The 10,750-nt window shown below is 36.4% G+C and overlaps 2 protein-coding genes across 2 annotated transcripts in view; one reads left to right on the top strand and one right to left on the bottom strand.

Annotated features, from left to right (window-relative positions):
- The window catches only part of CDC73 (cell division cycle 73), a 206,751-nt gene that overhangs the window by 87,034 nt on the left and 108,967 nt on the right, over nt 1–10,750 (bottom strand). The window lies entirely within an intron of this gene.
- B3GALT2 (beta-1,3-galactosyltransferase 2) overlaps nt 8,034–10,750 on the top strand; it is a 9,933-nt gene continuing 7,216 nt past the window's right edge. The window contains exon 1 of the mRNA XM_019502025.1: nt 8,034–8,609. The gene's annotated coding sequence lies outside the window, so the exon portion shown is untranslated. The remainder of the gene's footprint in view (nt 8,610–10,750) is intronic.

Raw genomic sequence — 10,750 nt, 5'->3', positions numbered from 1 at the left:
AGTTGTTAACATGGAATGTCTCTGGTAGCAGAATGAATATTGTAGACTGAATAAGCTAAGCAGAGCTTGTTGCAGTGGCAGAGCTCATGGAACAAAACAGCTGTGGAAGAAGAAACTGCAACCCTGAGAAAACTTGACAAAAATCCAAAAAAATTTTCAAAAGGATACTCAAAACACATTTTTTTTTGCATGGATGTTTTGATGCTTTTTCTACAAATTTGAAATCTCCTATGCTTTTCTAGGAATAAAAATGCATGCCTGTTTAAGGCAAGAATTTGTGGGGGTGATCTTTTACCACATGGTTAGGGCAGACTTCAAAAAGCTTTCAAATTCAGTGCATTTTTTTCAGGTCTCAAGAAAAGGCAGAGGCATTGAAAAGTGTACAACAGAGAATTAAATGGGATGCACCTTTTCCTTAACAGTAGACATAAAATCTGTTAATGTATCTCCACTACTATAACAATCAATCCCACACCCCCCCATAACAAAGCAATCAGAACTTATGGATTCTACAAGTGCTTATCCCAAAATGTGATAAAAATCTTATCCAGTGTACCAACTACCCTCATGGAAACTATGCCTGTAAAACTAGAATAAAACTATGAACCAGAATGAATGATCATAGGGAAAAGTTTAAGAACAGTAACACAGATATGTAGGAGAACACTGTTCACAGAACAACCAACACTAACTCTGACCTGACTATCCTTGTGCACAAGGGAAATTTACAAAACAGCTTCAAAAGGCGAGCCTGGGAATGCAAGTCCGTAAGTTGGTTGAACACTAGGAACAAAGGACTGAATGCCGATACTGACCTCACAGGTCAATAAAAGATGTCACCCACAAACTCCTGGAAGGCCAATTTATATTGGACACACAAAAAAAAGTTCTTTTCAGTCCGAGTGTCCAGGGTCTGGAACAGACTCCTCCCAGAGGTGGTGCAAGCACCTACTCTGGACCTATTTAAAAGGTGTTTGGATGTTTATCTTGCTGGGATCATTTGACCCAGGAAGGTGGGATGGAAAATTTTCCAGTGCTTTATTTTTCCATGTCAAATTTTCCATTTTTAAAAATGTATTGTTCCATAAAATTCATTAGTAACAATGAATGGATGCCAATACAATATTAGGCAAGCTTGGCAGTTTCAAAGTTGCAATTAATGTTTTTAGGTGATTATCCCTAGGAAGTTTGTTAGAGAGTACATGTACGTACTTGTATATTGATTTGTAAACAGGAGGGTAAATACACTCGCATAATAATCCAAACCAAAAGTCAAGTTATAAATTCACCTAATTGGCTGTGCAGGTCAAATCAAAACCAAATGAACACATCGCTAAGCTTGTTTCTGTTTCTCAAAATCTCTTGCTTCTGGAGAAGCAGTCAGAAGCACAATTAGTGAAGAAGAGGCAGTGTGATAAGCTGCCCTTGCCCATAGACTCATTGGTAAAACCATCCTTTAGTGAAAGAGAAACTGGTTCAAGTAGTTGTGAATCAGATTTACTTAAATCTGATTCTGAAATGGAACTAATAAGTAGTGCAAGTGATTCTACAGATAGTGACAGTGAAACTTTTTTTTTTTTTTTTACAAGTATTCCAATAAAAATAATTTCTTTCCACTTAAAGCTTTGAACTTATTTGAATATAACTTGTAAACCACATTAGGAAAAAAATTAAATACAGCACACCTTAATCAAAAGTTCAGTTCAAATACTTGTGGCTATTGGGACACAGAATTAACATGGGGTACTTTTTTAGTTTTGTTTACTAAATATAAGTCAAATAAACATGCTAAATCAGATCATGCTCTATTTAGGGCATTGGAGTTTTTTTCCAGAAAACCTACATCTCTGATATGACCCCAGCAGACTTCCTGCCTGTGGCAGGGGGACTGGACTCAATCTCGCGAGGTGCCTTCCAGCCCCAAATGTCTATGAAATCTATGAAAAATCCTTGCCCCTTGCATGTTTCTTGGACCAGTAGAGCTAATATCATTCCAACACAAAGTATGCTTAAGCAACCTTGCAAAGTCTCCTATTAAACCGCTTTAACTGTTATGCATTACAAAGGACATTAAACAGTAAACCTTTTCTAGGAAAAGATGCCCTTAAACTACTTGGGGATATGAAGTGGATCAACATTGGTCTCAGGACCTACAGCATCAAGACTTCAGAATCCTGCCTCCAGGAAAGAACACTGGCCAGGGTAAGCCTACAAGTACCTGAACTCTGCTGAGATTCAGCAGTAAGCAAGCAAACTTAGAGACATATAAAATCAAATACATCACCCTGTTGAAGATATGGTAGAGAGCGCTTTCTTTTCCTTCATATGGGAAACAAAAAATATGTTCATTCCCTAGAAACATCAGGGATTTCATGAGCCTCACTACTTGGTATTTCTCCAAACACCTTCAGAAACATGCATCTAACTCACAACTGGCAGCATAATTGCTCTTGATCTGCCCTCCTACTCAGATTCTTCAATGCTTTCATTTAAAAATGGAGGCTAACAATACAGTAAATAAAGCACAAATTCCTTCTAGCTATGCTGCAGTATACTACATTTTAAAATTTTGAATATAATGCTGCCAAGTTTTGCAATTTTATTGAAAGTTTCATGATGCTTAGTGTTTTTCCTGCAAGACACTCAGGGTGCTGACAGATGTGAAACCCACCCCCCACCCCGGCACTTTACCACAAAAGGAATCACATGAGTTCGACCCAGCTCCCCGGCATCTGTACAGCTTTTATGCTTCAGCGGGGCTTTTTGGCACTTTTATTTAATAGCTGATTCAATCAGCTATTAGATAAAAGTGCCAAAAAGCCCCACTGAAACATGCAAGCTATACAGACACTGGGTAAACCAGATTAAACAGATGCAATGCCTCTTCTGGGCATGTGCTGCGCTCAGTGTGGGGGCGCACCGAGCTGAAAGCAAAGTGCTGGGGGGGAGGGTCCCCACATCTGTAAGCAGACTCAGTTTAAACCTATTTTAAGTTTTTTAGCAATTCAGTTATGACAGTTTGAAAACTGTGCATCTTAAGACAAAATACCTAGAAAGCAAATAAAAAACATTCAAAATAGATGCATTTCTTTTTAAACATTTCACAAGGAGGGGGGGGGACTTGATCTATGACTTTTGAATGTGTGCCGCTACCAGTACAATACCACCAAGCAATAAAAAACAGTATCTTTAATCTTTTAGATAATGCTTGTAATGCTTTATTTTAAAAGAAGTATGCTTGAAAAAAAATCCCATTGCAATTTATAGCACTTACACAATATATACAATTTCACAGTAAGTGTGTTCCTCTAAAACTGTGTTACCATATATACTACCAGCTATGATTAACAGGCACCAGAATACTTCAACCTTGCAATCCATTTTATATACCAGGTTTCTTGACCCCATAACTTTATGCAAGCAGGTGCAGAAAGGAGTAGAACAGGGTATAAAGGACGGGTTATAAGTTTAGGTTTTTTTTTTTTTTTATGCTGCAGGCTAGCCTTCTTTTCCCTGCAAAGCTCAATTAAAGCTTCATAAAGTACCAGCTCCTTTTCAAATGCACAAGAAACAATGACAGGCAGGAAGCACTACAAGTAAGTATCAGTGCAGCAGGGGACAGCTACAAAAGTCAAAATATTACAGTGTAAATGAACTCCTATTCACTGTTTACATTAGCAAGAGTTAGAAGCAAGCCTTGGAAGGAGAAGAGTGAAGTTACAGAGGATAGGAAAAGTGTAAAATGGATGAAGAGGAAGAAAAGAAAATATTTTAAGAAAAGAAAGATGACTGGGAGATAGCACAAGAGGAATTCTATATATTGCACTTACATGCGGCACTAACATAGGACAAACAATGTAGGCCTGTGCTGTGTTTTGATTCTTTTGGCTTTTGAAGGAGGGAGGGAGTGGTGCCATGCTTCCAAAAATCATATTTTTCACATGCGAAGTGTGGTACTATTACATAAGTTGACCTACCTGATGTTAGCGTAAACAACGAAGTTACTCTAAAATCGTCAACTGAGTCTTAGACTTTTATTTTATTTATTTATTTATTTAAAAAGGGGCAGGTTTCATGATGCTGAGTTAATTTAGAAAATGCCAAATATGAAACAAACAGCATATCTCCTGACCTTAAACAAAAAAGGCGTTGGCTCCCCCTTCCCAACAAATTTCATAAGATATGGGAACGAGCTTGATAGAGCAAGAAAGAACCTATCTGTGATAATGGAGGAAGACCACAAAAATATACACCGTTCAAATGTCAAGAGCCCTCAGTGATGTTTGCTCAACACTGGAATTTAATTCAGATAGCATTATTGCTGTGTTTGTTAGCCCTTTAGGAAACTTTGATGTCAATACAGGCATTTAAATGTCTGTGGCTCAGCTGTGGTTAATGTGGAGGGGGCAATTCTAATCTTTTAGAAAGAATTTTTCAGCAATTGTAGTATATATGAAATAATTCAGCAACAGTGAAAATATCTGAAAGAAAATAAGGAAGGCAACACTGACACTTGTGGTCATTTCTAGATTGCCATTTTTCACCCAGTTAAAGAAAATGTATGTGGCACTAGAGAAACTAAATGTGTTCTGACTGTAGCATATGTACATGAACCACAAAACAACTCTGCAACCCTAACATACAATTCAAACTTGTATACTGGAATATTTCTCTAGGCGTAAAGAGAAATATTCCCTTTGCTTCAAACAGAAATACTCCCATGTGAATATTCTCATATGCATAAGCTGAAATACACATGAATGTAGGAAGTAGCATACTCCATCTAAACACTTATTTAATTCAGGAAGTAATATCCTGGATGTTAGACCTTTATATGGGTCACTGAAGTACGTCAGCCAAAAATTATCCTTCTAGCCAAGACATGCACCTACAATGATGCAGTGAGACGATCTATTTTACATATAAACTCCGTAAATGCTTACGAATGCCAACCAGAATGTACCTCTAACATCTCACCTAAAATGTTAAGTTTACCATAGTACTGGTCAAATTAAGCAAAGTATCACAGATAACTGCAGAACCAAATGTCAAAAAAGACATCCTGAAAAATATTTGTCAGAAGTTCAAACTTTGCAAGGAAGGATGCGTGTTTGTTTCTGTCTGATATGCTACATGCAAATGTTCGCTCAGATTAAAGCATCTTCTAAACTCTGGATGTTTCTCACAGATTAAAATGCATATGCTCTGGCTGGATTCCCTTCTCAATTCGCTGACAGTCAAACTCTCCTTGGCTCTGGTGCCTTAATTACTGTCCCTGAACAAATACGCAGGGGGCATGTGCTCTTTGGCAGAGCATTACATTATTTAAACTAGCTGCACATACTACAAACAGAAAACAATGAAATCTCCAAATAAAAATGAAGTGATAACAATATTTTAAAAAAAACATCTCTTATAACTCTTGGATTGAGTTTTGCAAATGAGCAGCCAAGCAGCTTTTGGGGACATGAAGATATATAGCCCAAAAGGCTCATTTTAATCCAAGATAAAAGAACAGTAGCATTCTGATTATTCCCTGGTTGCTGAGTTGGCCAAATACTAAGGGACTACTATGTTAAAGCAAATGCTGAAAATTCAGAGTACCTACAGTAGTAATGAAGAGCCCAAATTACTTGAATGAAAAAAGTCAGTGTTCTTTGCATTTCTACAATAGCTTCACAAAGAAAAAAGGGATGAGAGTGTCACAAAGTAAGATACTTCCTTTTCAAAGTTTCAAATTCTTCCCTTTTGCAACATAAAACTCTTTAAAAAAGTAAATATTTGCCCATTCAAGATTTAAAGAAGCAAATGTTAATTTTGTTCCTTGGATCTTTTTACACTCCTGACGTGTTGATGAATTTTACATACAGGTATGTTATTTGAGATTTCTTATTTTCATAAGTTAAACATGCATTAGGACTAAAAATGCATTATGATCTGTACAAAATTAAAAGCTATTGTGGAAATCTGGCCCTCAGGGATTGATGCTTATACTGAAAAATGAAGTGTTCATAGATCAGTACAAGGAACTAGGTATTATAACAGCACTTGAATATATTAGCTTATTTAATCTATCAAAATGGATTATTTTTGGGTGCAACAAAGCAGAAAATAAATATTCAGCAACCTCCTTAAAACACAAGCCACCCCTTGCTAGACTCAACACTCACCCAACAAAATGTCAACACTTAGTTTCATTCATTTCTTGACTAAGTTAAAAAAAATAGAGCAATCTCTCTGCTGTAAAGAAGTCAGAAGGATCACAACAAGCCAGAGTATTTTTTTTTTTTAATATTATGGATTCTTATTTCAAATCTCTGGGTTTATCTTATGAATCATGTTTGCACATCAACCCTGTTGCACCCTTGAAAGAATCTCAAGATACCCCAAGGTGATTTGGCACCCTGGTTGAGAACCACGGTATATGGAGTATATGGCTTACTGTAGACAAGTGTACTTTTTGCAAGCGTGAGGTTTAAAGACACCTACAAATTGAGAAAATAGCTGCTCAATCTATGTTATTCCATATAAACTTACAATGTGAATATCTTCATTAATTTTCTAACCTCTGCTTCAGAATTCAACAAACAGTATTCAACTTAATCTACACATGTGCATGTACTATAAAATGGATACCACGATCCACCATCTTGAAAGGCAGCAAGAATAGTGCGTGTCCTAGTGCAGTGGGATCCTTCAGTCAAAAGGCAAATATACAAGGTCTGTAATTATTTACTCTTGGTGAAAGAACACAATATTGTCTGTAACACTCGCCCCACCCCAAGGAATTTTATTTCATTTATACAAAGAGCATGTTGAAAGAGTAGACCTTACACAAACTCTGATTAAGAATGGAAATATTTAGCTAGAAAATACTGTCCCAATTAGAGTGGACTTTTATGCATAGGAAATTTAATCAGAAGGATATATCTGATTACATGTCTTCAGTAAGTTCTTAATATGCATGTGTAAAATAGTAGATGGCACCGACTTTGCATGGGGAATCCTGAATTACTACTCAGCTTTATTACAGGAGGTACTTGCACCAGTACACTACAGAAACTAAAATGATGTATATAGCTGGGCAGTCCAATGAAAAGATTCTGTGTTGGTCAAGGCTAGTCCCATTACAGCAGCTGGCACAGTGATCAGTTGATCCTTTTAAAAGATGATGAAATACCCAAACAATCATTTTTCACTACAATTATGCCATTTCTATGTTGAAATGCTTATTAGATTTTGTTTGTATACTGCATGTATCACAGAACGTGTCATGTTATTTCACCGGAGGAGGAGGAAGTTGATGAAAAACGAAAAAAAGCAAATTATACTAAGAACAGCAAGATGAAACATGCACTATAGATATTTAAAAAGAAAGGAGAAAGTAATTCATAAGTGTAATGGCCTTTAAAGAAGATTCTACTCCCTTAATACTATATGGCTAAGCTGTGACCTCTACAGAGGAAGAAATCCACTAATAGCAGTGAGGTGGCTTAATGCCTTGGTGTTAATACATGGACTGTGGCCAGCTTCTCCGACTAACCTAAGATCAAGAGTTTCTATATGAGCGGAATGGAGTAAAGTACAAGCAGCATTCTTTTTTTATTTGTATTAGTACAATATGTTAAGAAATGCATCTCATTTGGTGCAGGATAATATACTTATAAAGGAGTGAAAGAGTTAAATGAAGTTAAGATTTAAAAATTCTTAGGCACCACAGAATGGTGTCTGGAATAAAGAGAAAAGGGAACATTTAACATTAAAACACACTCATGGAATTTTTTAAGTTATGGTACTCAAAAAAGAAAACAAGTAAAAACATACATTCAATCATTCATTCAATCATCATGCTATGTTCATACGATTCACCCAATACTACACTGGTACTGTATATGCATCATTTATCAAACAGAAGCAAAAAACCTCTAAGATTCCTGGCTGCCTTAGGATTTAGTCAAAATGAATGCAAACAATCACGTGGGATTCAGCCAAGCAATGACGTTAAATTCTGCTCTGTCAGAAGACAGCATCTGTCAAAGCCCACATTTAAACTGCTGCCTGCCTGTGCAGCAGCTGAGGAACTATGGAGTGGATTTTATAGACCAAAACCCTCAGTTAAAACTGCTCAAAACGGTTTCTGTTACTGCCTAGCAACAATGAAGGAAGGGAAGGAGGCAAATCCCATTAGTGAATGCAACTAAACCACTACATGCTAGCACTCGCTGCTAGCATTATCACCAGAAATATGGATACTCAGGAGAGAATACAGCACTGCATTGTCCGACAAGGGAAATACCAGATGTAAAAGCTTCAGTGCAACGATTGTCGGAGGCAGACAACCCTGGCTGGAACAGAAACAGGAACTACTGGTCTTTTGTTTGGAAGATGAACAAAAAAAATCCAAGACGAGGACGCTCCTGAGCAAAGGAGCTAACACAGCAACAGACAGACAGATGGACAGATTGGATATTGTGAAAAGCAATCGCAGGCAGCAGACTGCTGGGGGATGTGCGCATGTTCGATAGCATCTTTTTTGCTGAAGTGATGGCGTGCCAAAACTATTTTCAGTGGGTATAATCCTCTCACCATAAATGGCCTGACCAAGGAAGGTATGTCAAAACCTCGCGTGTGATAATCATTCAATTGCCTGTTACCTTTGCTGCCCACAGATAACGAGCATGCTAACCTATGGAAGCCAGAGATAACATTCCCATAACAGGGAAAGAGAATTCCAGCATATATTTTTCACAATAAAGAACAATGTCATTATCTTTATTAAAAAGAAAAATATTTAAATATTACAGACTGTTCATAGGTTGGGGTAGGTAGTGCAGACTGATTAAAGGGACAATGCAGCTGTCTGCAACTATTGTATGTAACTGAGAAATTAAACCTAAACATTTAGTTAAAAAATAAATCAGTTGGCAATCCTCTCAAACTAGGTCAGATTTAATCTGTACCTGAAGTAAAATCTTAAAAGCACTGGTAAAATGGCTATGATGTGACACATGCTGAGAGCACTGAACCATCAAAACAGACCATGCAGTCAAATTACATTAGTTAAATAGTACCTTCAATCCTTTTACATTTGTTCCCCCCCATAGTGCTTTTAAACACAAGCAAAATGTCATCAGATTAAACATCATCAGCCATGCCTAATTTAGAACTAAAAAAAAAGCATGGAAAGGAATGTAAATGATTTAAAGTGACCAGCAATACAATTAACAACCACAATTTAAAAGTAACATTAGGTTCGACCAACATCCTTAAAGGAAACCTTAATACACTATTATTCAAGATGGTGAGCATGTAAATTACAACACACCATCATTAAAAGTTGTCTGCTTAATATACAACATATCGATTGTTTAACTTTGACTGAAAAGATGCCCACAAAAAAAAAAGATATTCATTCATTTTCATCTACTGTTTAAGATGGAAACCTTATTTAAAGTGTTTTATTGATGAAACAAAGCCAGAAAGCTCTAGTTATTATTTGCAATAAAAATTTAAAACCTGAATCTATAGCAATCTAATATACCCTCAGAGTCAAAGTGCTTATCTGAAAAATCTACCAATAAACCATAATAAATCATTAGTGTGTTAAATATAAATGTGCTTACTTAGCTCCAGGCTTTGCTAACATGCAATAAAACTAGTGCAACTCTGGAAAAAGCTTACATGTCTAATACAACAGAAGACAAAATTCAAACATGCAACTGGCACAGAGTAAGATGCATTAATAAAACCCAAATATTTAAATGCGAAAACAACTTTTCTGAAATTTCCATTCTATGAAAAATAAAGAATTCTAATCTCAGCAGATGCTAAGGAGCAAACATTTAATTTAGTTCATTTCATGCTTTAGGTCATTCGACTTTTTAAACAAGTGAACATGAAACAACAGTTTAAATACTTTAAGTTTCGTAAAAAGGATGACAGTGGTTAAGACTGTCAACTCAGATAAGGCCCTGCAGAACCTAAGTCCTGCTTGCATTTATCAGCGGTATACCAACTCTGAGGCCACCTTCTGAACTTCTCTCCCTTATTAAAGGCTATGCCCACAAATCAAATAAAAATATGAAAAAGCCAGGGTAATTCAGTGTTAAACCTAATTCTTCAAATCTGTGGAGCTGTAATTAGAATTCAACAAAAAGTACAGAGAAGCCGAAACACAAATAGAGCAAGGTCTAGAACTAATAATTATGGAGGCATTCTACATTTTAAAACATTATTTGCCTTCTTATAATACAGAAGTTTAATGTACAATCCTTGATGCAAGTAATAAGATTAAAATACATAGCTGCATACCATAGCACACATTCAAATGACAAGGTGACTGGTAGTAGTGGTAAACTCCATCTACCACTAAGCACAATGTGTGTGCTCGTAAGCTTTATGAAATGGAATATAATACTATGCAACAAGGAAGCATTTGGTAATATTCTACTGAACAAGTGGTTGGAAACAACAATCTCTTCCCCCCCATCGAATCCCAAAAGCCTTTCATACTACTTTTTAAATGGATATTGTCAGTTTATCACAAAATCATTTAAACCAAACCAAATTTTAACCTGTTATGATTTTGTTTACAATTTCTTTTGTGAAAGGGCAGTTACTATAACTTAAGAGATGCAATGCTTTTTCAAATGCAAGTTCTTTTTTCCAAATGGAACAATGAGAACATTACATTATAATTTACTCTTCCAACAGATATATGCATGACACTAGGGATTCCCCCCCCCCCCCA

The sequence above is a fragment of the Gavialis gangeticus genome, unplaced genomic scaffold (assembly GCF_001723915.1).
Source record: "Gavialis gangeticus isolate Ggan-Ray unplaced genomic scaffold, GavGan_comp1, whole genome shotgun sequence".
Taxonomy (NCBI): Eukaryota; Metazoa; Chordata; order Crocodylia; family Gavialidae; genus Gavialis; species Gavialis gangeticus.
The sequence above is the reverse complement of the archived record's forward strand: the minus strand, read 5'-3'. Positions and strand labels throughout refer to the sequence as shown.